This window comes from Pleurodeles waltl, chromosome 3_1, assembly GCF_031143425.1.
Source record: "Pleurodeles waltl isolate 20211129_DDA chromosome 3_1, aPleWal1.hap1.20221129, whole genome shotgun sequence".
NCBI lineage: Eukaryota > Metazoa > Chordata > Amphibia > Caudata > Salamandridae > Pleurodeles > Pleurodeles waltl.
This window is the reverse complement of record NC_090440.1, coordinates 1,293,957,196-1,293,972,903: the sequence shown is the minus strand read 5'-3', so window position 1 is coordinate 1,293,972,903 and position 15,708 is coordinate 1,293,957,196. Positions and strand designations below refer to the sequence as shown.

General features: G+C 41.3%; 1 protein-coding gene across 2 annotated transcripts in view; it reads right to left on the bottom strand.

Moving 5' to 3' along the window:
• Positions 1–15,708, bottom strand: part of GLI2 (GLI family zinc finger 2) — a 1,057,303-nt gene that overhangs the window by 113,766 nt on the left and 927,829 nt on the right. The gene's annotated exons all lie outside the window — the stretch shown is intronic.

Sequence of the window (15,708 nt, the reverse complement as noted above, 5' to 3'; positions counted from 1 at the left end):
TACTTGCAAAAAGGGACAAAATCTGCACATAACCTCAGTAGTATAGTGGGTGCTAAATCTTTCATTAAGAATGTATCCATTGTCAAAGTACGTAATTACTTTTCCAAAGGCACTCTGAGACATCATTTATTTAAATTGACCCTGAGACTTTGTAGGATGTTTTTCATATCCTATATGTGTGTTTTCCACTTAAATGGCTGGCAGGAGGCACTGAGGTTTTTCAAGTTTTTAACAAAAAATTAACAACGTTTATAGAAAGCTTCTATAAACTGCATCAGAGTTTCATATAGCATCCACTTAGTTTCTATAAAATTATAACCTTATTGGTTAGATAACAACATAAAATGCTGAATTGCAGGACTAACCTAATAAAATTGTCCATCGGAAATTTGTGAACAAAGGCTCATCACATATCATAGTAGAACTTTGCTCCTCCTCCCACCACTGGAGAGGATATCTTGACATGCTCCTGTTATTGAAGTTTCAACAGTTGGTTCAGGTGAAAATATATGTGCACTGTGTTCCGGGGCTCCCAACATTTTTATTAGAACTTTGATCTTTCCTAAGATCTGACACATATTTACAATGACTAACTAAGGTTTGATTTAGAAACCCTTGCAAAATCCCAATTATCCAAGAATGGTCTAATTGTCATCCTGGGGCGAATCTCCTTAGTTAATCTCTTATGACACATAAATTGATACTAATCCCCTAACCCATCCACCCCACCCTTAAAAGGAGACTACTAGTAACACTAATCTTTTGGGTAAATAAACAACGTTTTTTCTAACAAAAGATTTATAACATAACTAAATTTAAAAAAACAAATAGATTGGATCATGTATTTGAAATTTCCGTAAAATACTCCAAATCGGGTACGAACAGTGATTTCAACTGTAGTACAAAAAGTCATCATGGATGGAAGATATATAGGTGTAGCTGTGGCACCATCCAATCAACAAAGAGGATTTTGAACCAACTTGTTGGGCTCATTGATATAATGAATGGTCAGTGTTTCAACTCAATTGAATGTGATTACTTGGGAAAACTATATTTTTCGGACCACATGGCATGAGAAATTAACTTAGGCCAGGCTCACTGACCGACAGAATCCCTGGGTGCTTTCATGTCTCCAGTCTGACCAGTCCATCAACCAGTCCATCACTGATGAAGAGTCTTCCCTCTGTTGGTAATAGTCTGTTCCTCATACTGACGATGTTGAAAAATAACACTTCCCAGCCTGATAATGACCATTCACATTCCCAAGAAGTGAAAGCAAGCAGTTCAAAATGGCAGCCTTTGCTGCAGTAGCAAAAATATATTTTGCCACGCCCACCTGAAGCCTCTAATCAATGGATATTTTGTGAGGTTCTTCTTCTAGGTTTTAATCCAAAGTGCAGCTGAGAAAAATACACCTTTAATCTACAGATCAGGATCTGTTTAGCAGGAAGAGAAGCAGATCAATGAATATAATGGCATTTGACTTGAGTAGCTGAATTGATTAAATTCACCTGAAATACTCCAATCAATCCATTACATCACCAGTGTGGGACATCAGGAGGCTCTGAGTGGATTCAGTGATTAGTTTAACAATAGAAGAGTATGGGTGTGTGTTATGAAACAATCAGGGAAAATTGCCATCTAAAAGGGTTTTTACATCTTAGCCGCTCTTCTCATACAGCAGTGATGATACCACTCTCCCCCAAGAATACATTTGTATTCTACATACGGTGCCCTGGCAGCTTGGTGTTGGGAAATGTACTGCTTATGCAGTGCACAGGGTGTGCACATTTTCAACAAGCAGCTGCTTATACTTACCTTCAGTGCTGCCAAGCAATCACTCAAAATAATGTCACAATCCAAAGAAAGTGTCACAATAATCCTGACATTGTTAGAGAATGGGGTCATCTCCTTTGTTGAACAGGCCAGCTCATTTTGAAATTCAATCCTAGATCTCGGGCTGTGTAAAATCCTACCTCTGAAAAGTTCTAAAAAACACCTCCTTGTAATCTTCTAATGTCGAAGACTAATCACTTCCCTGCGGTGGGAAGCCCAAATGTCTGCCACTGTACAAATGCCTATTTGATTGATAAAATCTCTAAAAGATGTTCATTATTTCCATAGGTAGTGACATTACCAAACACAACACTCACACTGACTTCACACAGCACTTGCATTGCAAATCTGCACCACACTGCTATAAGAGAGCCTTTAACTATTGTCACATTGTACCATATAGCATTGGTACTTCACTTTACAGCACACACACACACTACACACTTCTGGACTCACTCAACACTCCACAACACTCATGGTCCATCCTACTGCCGTCACTCTACACTGCCTTAGGGCTGAACGAACTGACGGTTCACTCTGGTTCATTTTTTAAAAGGGGCTTAAAAGGGGAAATCTATGGTAGGAGACTCATTTTTAATCACAGGATCTCGTATTCAAGATCAGGTGAAAGAGGAGGATAGAATGAAAGAAGAACACTTGGATTCTGACTCATTCATAACAACTCGACCTCTCTAGGTGACTGCAAATGGTTTAGGGTGCCAACAAAATCTGTGAATTTGTAAGGTTAGGATAAATTTCCCAGACACAAAATGTTGTAAAATTCTTGCCTGGCGGCGTGGATTATGCACAAAGTGTCTTGTTCAAACATTCTTCTCCCTCAACCCTTCTTCTGCCAGCATCTTGTGCAACTTTTGGACACGAGGTATAGCTTGTTATCAATTTTCATGAGAGAACTCGGCAACAACATTGTTATACTACGCTCAGAAAAACGTTTACGTCATTTCACGTCACTGCCGTTAGGAGCTCACGCACATTTGGTGAGAGATCGCTATTGTCCAGGAGATGGTGGCAACCAAGAGGCCCCTGAAATGGTGGAAAAAAACACTCAACTAGTGAACCGCTACAATCAAGTGCATTGAGTTTTTTTTTCCCCCCATTCATTTCCCTTTATTTTACATTTGATGTGCTCATGCATCACGTCAAAAAATACCCTAACTCTTAAATGAAGAGAAATGACTAGATAAAGGGTGGTGGCTGCAAATTGAAAGGTCATGTTTGATCTTACATTCACATTTTTTATGTTAGCAAAAATGTATAACATTCTTATTTTCATGTTATTTTCACGTCAAACGTCTCATTATGTAAGACAATGATCTCCCTTTGAAGCATTTCTTGATAACTTCACATAGAACTTCATAATTTGTAATAAATATGATCTGTTTCTGAGATCTGGGGTTTCCTAGTCCTTTTCAAGAAATGTACTTAGAAATAAAAGTATATTTTAAATACAAGAACAGCAATACATTGTAGCACTGTTGAGACTAGGACCAGGCAAGACCGCACATATATCAAGTGATCTCTTATGAATGAACCCGCTTTGAAGGATTTTGCCCTTGCGTGGAGTTGAAAGTGATGCGCTTGGATTGAAGCATGGACGTCACATGACAGCCTATTTACATTTCTTAATAAACTGGCTCATGTGCGAACACTGTGGTGCAGATGCCTGCCCAGTGCGATGAGGCACAATGCCTAATAGAGTAATTGGCACCGTGAAGCCTCTTTCAAGCACCTTCAGAGTGTGCCACACATCTTGTTATCTTCTCGTCGGCAGCCCTGGAGGGACAGTCCGATGCCTGCCGAGTGTCAGCGGCTTGGCTTTGAAGCACTCTGCGGTGTAACTAGTGTCATATTTAATGTATGTGTTTTATAGAGCAGGAGGAAATTTCAACTTGGTGTCTGCAGTAGAATGAGGGAGGCGATGTGCTCAAACACACTCCACTCAGGGAGGCTTGGCAGGTATTTTTTAGTGGTATATGCAGTGCTTAATTTGTGCTTGTTGTTTCCGGTGCTGAGCACCGGCACTTATTTTTGAGGGCGGGGCTTATTTTTCTGCCTCAAGCATTTGCTGTGAGCAAACGACACATATGGGAAAAACGGATGAAGGGAAAAACGAAAAAGCGTCACAAAGGGAGAAAGTAGAAAGCTACAAGAGTGAGCTGGAGGGGCAGGGAGTGGGTGTAAATGGATAGAAGAGGCCCGAGATGGCTTCAGGATTACGCTGCCTCAGTATTCCATGCTCGCACATTTAAATGCAGCGGCTGCGTGGTAAAAGGAGGCATTTGGGCACCGGCACCTTTTTATTTACAAATTAAGCACTGGGTATATGGCAATGGGATTCCGAGTTAGTGGAGCAGTGTACGCCACCATGTGTTAGGATGAACCCCTTACTTTAGGGAGTAGCTTATTTAAGATGTTCATCCGGAAATCTTTCCGTCCATTGATGCTAATTCCATGCCTTTTCATCACATGTCTGACAAAACGGATCAAATAAAATGAAAAACAAAACCTAAAAAATTGTTAAAGTACAATATGCATGTAGTACAAAACACAGCCGTGTTTTTATTTTCGGTCCGTGCCTACATACCACCCATTCTCTACAAGCATAGCTACTTCCTGGCTCAATTTAAGTGTACAACATGTTTTGTTTATGCCCTACACACATCAGATCCATGGTTTTTAATCACTTGTGAATTTAAAACCTTCTTTATTAGTGGTGAGATCGTAATGTACGCCTCTCACTGGGTGCAGCATTTTGTTTGTAGCTTTTAGACGGGATGTACCGCACAGCTGTACACCATCACTAAAGGACATTCTCAAAGCCAATAGGCTTTACACGCTCTCTCACAGGCGAGAATCTATAACGGGCAGCCTTGGAATGGGCCTCCAGATAACGTCTGCGGCACTGGAAGAAGTTCCTAAGAAAAGCTTTGAGCCTTGCACTTTTTTACCAAATTACACACTGTAAGTGATGTTCTTAAGCAGCCAACGGTGCGCCGGTCTGCACGCATTGAAAGGTTGTGCTGCTCTTTCTAGAGCAGAATATACACCTCGGCAGGAAGTGCGTTGCCGCTGGGAATCACATCCCTAGCTGGGGAGGCGCAGCCCCTCAGGATGAATGGCCTCGCGGTAGCCCGGGCCTCACCTAAATCCTCTCACTTGACGGCTGTTTTAGCTTTTAACTTGGAACAAAAAAAACATTTCCCATACGCGGTGCAGCAATTCACATCATTTCATAAACGGACACTAAAATGTTGACGCATGTGAAACTATCAATACTGTTTAAGTTTCACAAAATTTCTGCTACTCTCAATAAAATAGACGGAATTTACTGATATTGCACGAGATCAGTGCTTTAAATAGTCAAGTACTGTTTGGTGCTGAGCACGTGCCCTTTTTAAATTTTAAGTGGAGAGTACCGGCACTTCTCCGGAGCAAATGGTAACTGTGGACACTGAGCAAAAGCTCTTTAATGTTTCCATTTAAAGCACTGGACAGGACGTTTAAAACGGACGCACGGTACTAACGCTGGACGGTATGCTTAAAATGCATGGATTTTTTATGCTGTTATATGGGCTGCTTAAAATGTATTGGATTTAATAACCGTGGATATGGCACTTGATAAGATGCAATGCAAGAGTTTTCGTTTATTGGCAGTGTTCTTTCAGTTGGACGGGTTAGTAACAGCACTTCTCAGCACTGCTTCAATGATTTAAATGCAAGAGTACTAGCACGTCTCAGCAGGACACAGGTACTTTGTTAGCTGTCAGATTATATAGATATTTGGGTCCTGCAGGGAATGGACTATTCAAAAGACCTCCAAATTGTCGATAACGTGACAGATCTCTTTAGTTATTTCAAGCCTGTTCATTTGGTAATATTTGTGTTTTTTTGGCTGCACAGTCCGGGGAAGGGAGAACCCTCACAACAGATAATTCGTATGTGATTTAAGAGGTATAAATTACAATTTGTTGCTGGCCACTGGGCATTATGGTTTTGGCATTACTGTGGGTCATTGCTGTTATAAGTGGAAGTACATAATCATGCAATGCACGGTGAACCATAGGTCTGCCCTTTTTATGACTCCCCTGCATAACAAAAGCTGTTTGCTGGGTGGATTGTTTTTGATTTTTGGGTTGTAAACTGATGAGGACTGTTGCCGGAATGAAGATGGTACGGTTATCTAGGAAAAAGCCAAGTTTTCAACAATCTTCAGAAGTGTATATGCTCCTGGGTGCTTCAAATGTCGGCTGGTAGTGACTTCCAGAGCTTGGCAGCCTGCACTGACATAGCAGTCTGGTACTGAGCACTTACACTTTAATCTGAAAGCTAGAGTACCTGCACTTCTGCTATACATTTCATGGGAGAGTACCAGCAATTCTAAGGAGCAAACAAGTACATACTTTAAATAATGAGTACCTGAAATAACCCACGTCCGTTTTAAGCACCGTGTGTAAGGGTACCTGGCCACCTTCCAAAGAAAAACGATGAGTCTCCTACACAGACAGAGATTTTGAAATAGGGTCCCTGCAGTCCATATCTGTGCACGGATTGTCTTCATCTTTTGTTTGAGTGATTCAGTCTCTTAGGATCATATGTTAGCTGCTACTAGATGAACATGTGACAGAGACTGACTTTTTTTATTACGGGGCAGCCCTGGTCTGTGCCTGGTGCACCCGTTTGGGTGAGCATAGGAATAGACACAGCTTCATTTGTAAACAAGAAAATACATTTTGTGGCCCAAAATATGTTTATAGGCATGCAACCAGCACTGCACAATGCATGGCTTGCCAAATCCCCAAGCTGTTTAGTTATGATTCCACCATGAACTTCTCTCTTAAGGCACCCTGCTCTTTATGCCTCTTTAACTCACTTTTACAGGTTCTTTTTCATTCCTCCTTTTTGTCTGTGTCACTGTTTTCAAATCTCTCTTACTTTTCTCCCTTTTCTGCCTTTCTCTAGCTCTGCGTCAAAGTCTGATAATGACAAATAGGTACTGGGCCCAACAAAAATGAGTGTCAGTGCCCTCAACTGCAACAACTGACAAACATTACTTTCAATAGTAATCCAAGTATGCAAAATGGCTTGTTACAAAGGACTGTGTCGGTGACACAATTTTTCCTTCCACATCCAAATAAATTGATCCGTAGCCCTGCAAAGAGCAACTGCGTATATCTGTAGTCGAGTAACCAATAATTTGTATCATTGGCTTAGCAAAATGTGACTCAAGCTGCATTCAAAACAGAAAGAAATGTAGCCTCAGAGGGGAAGAGACGAGAAACAGAAAGAGTAGCTGATTGGCTGAGAGGGACATCTAGAGACCACAGAAAAGGAGGCTACTAAGAAAAGCCAGCCTATATTGGGTTTAAAAGTAACAATACAAAGCAATTAGTTTAAGAGTTAACTAGAAACGTTGGGAATGTTGCCTAACTAATACCATTGCAAACTCAGTGGTTGAAGTGGGAGAGATTGGAGGGACGTGCCTCTATGATTTTAAACGTTGCCTTACTTTTTTATGAAGACAACCATCCCAGGACAGTTAATTCCAATAGTAAATGCTTCTGCTAAACTATCATTCAGGGAGTCTCCTGTGCTATGAAACCGAAAGCGGACAGACGCTTAACTATAAACAAGCCATCTTGTCAGGGTGCCGGTTTGCCTCAAAGAAACGCGGATGTGTGCAACTGGTTATTCTGAAATTGTAAGCACCATTTTATCGTTTTGAGCATTTTGTCGCAGTGTCTTATATTATGTGTAATGCAAGTTTAAAATAAAGACTTACATATTCACAATGCTTTCTGTCCCAGACAGAACTTTTTGCACTAAAAATACACAAGTCACTAATCTCCACAGCACCGAGATTTAAGTCTGTGTCTCTTTGGTTACACCCAGACCCCTGCAGGGCATTAACTAATAGAGGTTTCATAATGTCCTATAGTGCATTTGCCACTGATTAACTAAACGTTTTAACAATTTATTTTTCACTTAAGCTGAACACTATTTTATATATAGCTACCAGAAGGTGAAAGACCAAAAACACCTTACAGAATATTTTATTTTGTAGCCACACCTATGACCCAGCACCTCACTCATAACCTCCCTCCCCCCATCATGCAGCACCACACTTCCCATACTTTTTAAAGCACTTTGACCGCTGTTCAAACTATATGGTAACTTTATCTCGGCAGAGGGACACTTGTTTACTTTAGAGACCAGTCGAGAAAGGTGGAAGGACATGAATGACAATTTATTTTGGGGTTCAGATGAGGTCCCATCCTCTCCCACCAGAGCTGTAAGTGCCACACATGTAACTTGGTATCTACGGGTGCATATGAAACCCTCGTACTGGGAGCTGTCCCATCTCTCAGTAAAGGGCCTCTCCGCTTAACACCGAGCAGTCCTGAACCTTCATCGAGCTGTCTTATCTCCTGAAGCGATTTCTGGCGCAGACACATTTCTGTTTACACAATCCTACAAAACGTGACCCTCTTTTCACCTCTTTTCCATTACAGCACCGTAGGCCCCACTGACCCCCTCCCAGTGCCAAAACCCCGCTGCGTTTCCCAGTGAGAAGCTGCGATAAAAGATTCAGTGTTTGCAGCTGACAAAAAGCAGATTTCTTACTAAGTAAACTCTTGACTTTTGGTGGGGAAATGAAGCTATAAAACTATGTCCACAAAGATGGCGCACGCAGATGGACCTTGTTAAGACCGAAGCACACCGCCAGCAGCGGTTTGTTAAATAACCTGCTACTTTATCAGATGTATTTTGTTTTATAAGGATTAGCCTGGGTTCTAAAATCTTAAAAGCAAAACTAGAAACGCACCCCAGTTGGAGATGATATTTTTCAGCTGAGCCTCGAAAGTTTAGATCACCAAATGCCTGCATGTAATTATAGACGCCTTGCTTCAATCGTGCTTTTTCCTCATGCAACTAAGGTAACCTGGCGCTGTGCATAGTTGAGGTGGCCCAGAACTGTAACATCTAGAATGCACCTAGGTCGAGTATGTGGGGTTTGGCACAAGATGTCATTGAGACATCAGGTCACCTGTAGGCCTGGGCAAAATCGACATTATGCCGGTGAAATTCGATTCGTGACCCTCCTATATTTAGGGTTATGCAAAATGTAGTCGCACATAGTGTAACATAACTTTTGCCTGCAGAAGACTTGCTCAAGTAGAAAATGTTTGAGCTGGGTACTTTTCTGAATATTTTGCATGTAAATAAGTGACACAATATTTTTGTAAACGACTTTTAATGCTAATCGTGTAATTTTGATACATTTCAGCAAATAATACGCAATTTCGTTAAACATATTCAAGCTAGGTGGCTTGGAAGAGTGAGCGTCTTCAACCCCTTTCCGAAGCTGAGGAAATCTTGCAGCAGTAAGAGGTGTGGGATAGAGTTCCAGGGAGCTGTGTATTGTGAATGTCGAGGTGTACCATCAACGTACTTGTGGTCTGGTTTACAGGTGAGCAGGACGTTTAAGGAGAAAGCCTAGAAGCTTCAATAGCAGCCCGATGTATGACCAAGTAAGCATTTGTCACATATGAAAACAGATTTTAAATGTGATCTTTCTTTGTGTGGCAGACACTATTCCACATTTAATGGGAATATTACATCACCAATGTGAAAAAGTGAAATATAAACTGAAGGGCATGATTATCTTTTCTCCACAGCTTTAAGAGCGTCGATGTTTGTAGGTCTGTGTGGACGACATTGCAGTGGATCAAGGGGATATCACCAGTGTGAAGATAATGGAACTTTATAGGGTTGCTGAAGTAACTGGAGACACATACAGAGCAATTGTCCAAATTTGAAGACTGTGTTACTGACTTTGCTCAATGGAGGTCCGAAGTCGACGTCACAGTCAAATTGGACCTCTAAGTTGCTTGTCCATTTATACGCATAGGCAGGTGATAGAAAGTGTCTATCCAGGTAAAAGGGAAAGGTGTGGTGGTATATCCAGAGCTGTATATGTCATATGCAGATATCGTTCTGATCCACAGTGATCTCAAATAGTTTTAAATGTAGCAGCTGACAAGGGAATGTCCCAGAGCAAGAGACATAGGGCCTGCTTACAACTTTGGATGAGGGTTTTAATCCGTCCCAAATGTGACGGATATACCACCCACCGTATTACGAGTCCATTATATCCTACGGAACTCGTAATACGGTGGGCAGGATATCCGTCACATTTGGGATGGATTAACACCCTTCTCCAAAGTTGTAATCAGGCCCATAGTGCTGCAGCAACATAAAGGCAATGTAGCCAGGCGTACTTAGCCACTAAATAAAATTACTAAACACCTACGACCCTATACTACACCAAAGTACAGAAACTCTTCCTCTCCATCTGGTCTTCCCACTTAGAAATTGATCAAACTCTTGAGACACTCAGTGGGTGTGCACTACAACTACAGACCTCAGAACAATCTCAGTACAGTCAATACTCGACCACACCAAGACGCCATCATTGGTTTATTCCAAACCCATCCCAGACCACTCCTTTCAACCTCTAACTTATCACTCTTTTACAAACAAATCAAATAAGATTTTCAGAGTTTATTTTATAACTAACTGTGAAAAATTAGGTCCAACTTGAATAAAAGTCCTACTCCTGCACTGCATCGATAAATTGATTTAGAAAAATGTCTTAATTAATCTGGACATCCCAGATATTCACTTGATTTTTGTGATTTCTTTGCAACCATTGCCCTGTTGTGTAGAAATGTCAAAGGCATTTGAAGCCATGGCTATGTTTCACGTGGTGAAATTTGATGAAATGTCTCAACAGAACATACTATCCTATTTAGTATAGCATTTTGGACTGATGGTTACTTTCACTCCCAGTAATTCTATTATTTGAAAGTTAGGGAAAAACATTAGATATTCAGGATCCCATAACACTTTAGCCAGTAGCCCTATTGACTAAGCATACTGGATTTGTTGGGACAGTCCCAGTTTTTGAAAGACTGCGCTAGTATCCTGACAATTTCTCGAAAAGAAAGTGCATGTTCCAGTTTTGAAACAGAGGACGAAGGAGCATGCATGCTACATTAAAAATGTGCCAGCAACCCCCTGTCCTTCATGATACCACTAACTAGCTTGGAATGAAGGAAAGAGTGTATTTCAATACAAAACCTCTGCATTGCAGCACACTTGTGAAGGGCTTTGTTGCTGGGTACAGCAGGCCAGAGTGATCAAGGGTGCTTTGGATTTTTTTGTTATAGTCTTTATTTTGTATCCCTGATTACAGCACCATTGTAGTCCTATTTCGGTGGCATGAAATGCTTTATAAATACACCAAACCACCCTACACGATCCACCAGGAAGACAAAAAATGTAAAGACAAAGTATTTTCAAGTAAATGAATAACAGAATTGTTAATAATGAACATGAAAAAGAAAAACAATTGACCAGTTCCTTCTGCTAAACAGAATCGCCTTCGGAAAGAAAGACATTGGGAACAAGCGTTTGCTAAAGCCAGCAAGTTTCACCTTTCCGTGCAGTTGCCTGACCTTTTGCAACTGGATTTGCAGATGCTCTTCCACATCATCAAAGAGAAAAAATGCTTATTTGCCAATTCGAACCAACATTGGCAAAAAAGAAATGGCAATGAGGTATACGAGTACATGCATCATCATGCATGTGTGCAAATGCATAAATACACTATGGAAGCCACCAAATCACCAGGCATGTATGCACATGCATTATGACCTTGAGGCCGTTTTGTTTTTTTGATTTATTTTACTGTTCCAAGACGTAGACGTTCGCCTATGGAGCAGCAAATCAAAAAAAGTATAAAAAGTGCACCGAAGTGCATTTTTGTTTTAGAAAGGAGCCGCTGCCCTGCCCACTAAAAGTGTGATAGCTGTAGGTGCTGACATGTAGTAGCGAAGCAGCTGGGTGAAGAGGGAGGAAGCAAGGGAGGAGCTGGTCGGGGTGGGCGATGGAAACAGTGAAAAGAAAAAAAAGACAAACCTTGGGGGAAACAGGGTAGCAACAGACGAGCTGGGTGGATGTGACTGAGTAGCAAAATGCAGAGTTCAGCTGGGGGAAAAGAATTTCAGTGAGATAGCAGCATACGAGGGAACGAGTAAGAAAATAAATGGGGTTCCTTGTAGTGCTGAAGAAAAATGAATACAAAAATTCCCAGACTGCAAGCAGTGGAAGGATACATGCCGTCGAATTAAAAAGGATGGAAAGAAAACTATGCTCCTGCAGAGGGACAAACAGAAGAAGACTGGGAGAGATCACTGACTAAGAACCTAACAATACTGACGAGACGCCAACCATTGTTAATCAGTGAGCTGACCAGAATTCGATAAGAAGCATTGGTACTGTACACGGTAGGATTTCAATAGCAGTCAAACGCGTTTGTATGAGAGATTAAAACAATGATTCATAATACACCATCATGTGAAGTCTATATCTTACACACAGAAGCTGCGTCACAGAAGCGCAGTCTCAAAACCACAATGGAGTGCAACTTCATAGGGCTGTGAAGTGTGTTGCTCCAGGCAGTTTATAGCGTCCCATGTGTCAAGAAATAATCAAGACTCCAGTGTTGGAAACGGTTTTACTATGCTTGGCAGGCGTTTTGAGCACTCTACTGCAAACTGCAAGGGGACAGTACTTAGCTCTATGAAGAAGACCTTTAAGAAACCGGAGAATCTGGACCCTGCTCGCAGAATTCAGAGATTCTGGACTAGAGACTGAAAACTCCCTTTTTAGGTCCAGCCTGCCACTCTAATGTAAAAAAATAAAATAAAAAAGGGATACATATACAAGTACATATAGCGACTGTAGTTCAGCCCTCTTCATCCATTGGTCTGTTTAACTGTCAATCACATTTTTCTGCCCACTGAAACATACAGCATGAAGCAACAGGTCAGCCCACTTCATCTAAAAACTCACCTGCACAGCGAGCACCGGGATTTAACTGATCACGTGTAAAAACACATGCTCTTCTGTGTCAGGGCTGGTGGGGCAATACTTTACTTTGTTAATGATTTTTTCTTTTCCATTCTTTATACCTTTCTTTTTTAGTTAATATTTAAACTGTATGTTCAATCATATGGTAATTCAAAGCTAAATGTACCTTGTATTTGAGCGAATGATTATACTTTCATGAAATGATTTCAATAATTTTTTTAGGCACACCTGCTTCCTAGGAAGCACCCAACCCTTTCAATTAAAATTATATATGGTAGGTCACTGTCTGTGTATGTATTTTTATGTCCTCCCATACTCCTGGGCGGTTATTCCTTAGGGGTCTCCAACCTTTTCTGTAATGAGATCTATTTCTGATCAGTGAAAATAATTGTGTTACTGAAGGCCAAGCTACACGTGTGGTGTTACTAGACACCCCTGCAGTCAGCTTCATTGACTTTAAGCCTAATGTTCATAGAGCTAGATACTTTAGTTTAAACAAAAAACTTTGACTAGGGGTACTACGAAAGGGCTGCCGTGTGTTTCAGTACTAGCGTGATCTTTAGGGATGTATGAACATGTGTGCTTATCAATGGGATATATGTGTATGGGTGAATGAGAGGCTGTGTTATATGTACTTGTGGTACAGAACATACATTTTGCCATGTGTCACAGTTACATATATAACAGAAAAAAATGCAACCTTTTTTTAGATGCGAGAAATCTAAAGTGCTGAAAAATGTGCTGCAAAAATGTTCATAATATGGAACATTTTTCTGTACTTTCAATTTCTCCCACTTAAACAAATGGCTGTATTTTTCAGTTATAAATATGACATCGTGTCTACCAGCCACAGGAAGCAAGATGCCTGCTGTGTGTAAATACAATACTTTGAAATGGGAGAAAATTAAAGTGAAGAGTTAACTTTATGTTTATTTGTATTCCCGGGAACTCATCATTTAAATGTTCTCTCGTTTCAAATTCACATTTACAAACAGCAGACATCTTGCACCCATTAACCTATAGATACTGTGCCATACTTATAACAGTATATTGATAAAATGTTAAGATGTAATTGGCTTCATTGAAAGTGAAAAAAATAAGACAATGTTTCACAGAAATATTTTTCTTCACTTTACATTTCTCCCATTTAAAAACTACTGTATTTTTTGTTAAAATATGGCAAAGTGTCTACTGGCCACTGGGAGCAAGAGGCCTGCCGTTTGTAAATGTGATACTTTGAAATGGGAGAAAATGTAAACGAGGAGTGAACCTAATTATTAAGGTTACTTTTTATTTTAATTTTCTCCCATTTAAAAGCATTCAGAAACAATATTTTATTTTCAGACTCCAATTTTGAGTTGACAAGGATTTGTATTTAAGAGTTAAATACATGCTTCAGTTCTTCACCTCTGTGCCCTAGCCTGAGTCATAAATCTGACAATGCACTGCTCATTTACAAGCCCTGCTATCTGCAACCTTAACTTTAAAAGGAGAATGAAGGAGAATGTGACCCTGTGCTTATAAAACAAATGAACTCAAGACTGTGACTACTCTGGAGGTGTCTGTGAGCTACTGATGGACTGCTTGGAGACAGCTGCCTTACACACCATACTTAAAATGCACACTACTGTGTTCCTTCTTCTTTGTAAAGAACTCTGTTGTCAGTAGTGGATTTAGTCCACTTTGTATAAAACTCCAAATAAAAGCAACTTTGAAAGACTACAATTATACATGATGATTCTTTGTATTTTTTTAATATACATTTTTTACTGCAAGCATAGAGCCACCAAGTTTAGAAGATGACATACTTTTTCCTCTTTTTCCTGACATATCCTTCAAATAAAAATAAAAAATTCCATCCCACCAGCTTACAAAATGCAGACCCTTTGGTTTTGTCAATGTTTGCTGGCTATGGCAGCAATCTGGCAGCCATTTACTTCAGCCTGCGTACTGCAAACACATATGTTTTCTTACAAAAATGTACAGACAAATACTGACTCACTGCAGTTACAAGTGTTTAGCTGGAAGGCAAAGAAGGGGGTGCGGCCAACTGCCAAAGATGGCGGCAGTATACTCCCCATGCTCCCGGGCCAAGCCCTGTATCCAAGAACCTGAGGAAGCATTGGAGCATATCAAGACACGGTGGGGAGCCCCGAGTGACCCCAGCACATCACTGACAGCAACAAAGTGCGTCAGGGTGTCCACGGGGGAAAGTAATCCCTCGTCCGGGGCTGCTTGCTGGCACGGCCTGCTGGGAGGGCCTTTGCAGTGGGAGCCAGGCCAGCCTTCTGGACCAGCCTGCTGGGGCATTGTGATGTTGATGACGTGCTTGATGACGTGTGGCTGATCAGGAGCCGCAAGCACTTGGTAAGGACTGGCAAGCGGAGGGCCCAAGGAGCGACCCCCTTAGTGGCAGAGGGAGAAGGAGACTAACCCCTGGATGAATTCTGCTGTGCCTGTGGGTGCCGGGTGCTGATGCGATGGGCTGAGCCACCACTCCGAGGGGTGCGCCGGCCCCCCAAGAGACCCCTGGGCACAGGCCGGGGCACAGTGTGAACCCCTGGGAGTTGAGAGACTGAGATGCAGGACTCAGGTACGTCAGCAGAGATCCCGACTCAGCAAGCAGTGGCCTGTCTGGTCTTATGAGGACTGGTCAGCTGAACTAAGATGTTGAGGGAGGGAACAGAGAAGGCGCCCACCTGGTTATTTAATCACAAGAAACAGACTGGTCTCACCCAGCACAGTGACAGGAAGTGCCACATGTGTGGCAGCAACCATGTAAGCAACTTATTTAAACATTGGACCTAGAGCCCATTGTACCCAGACTGATAAAACTATATAATACCCCAGCAATACTGGTCTTATCTTAACACATTCTGCCTAAGGCCGGTATAGAGAGGCACGAGGTGGAGACAG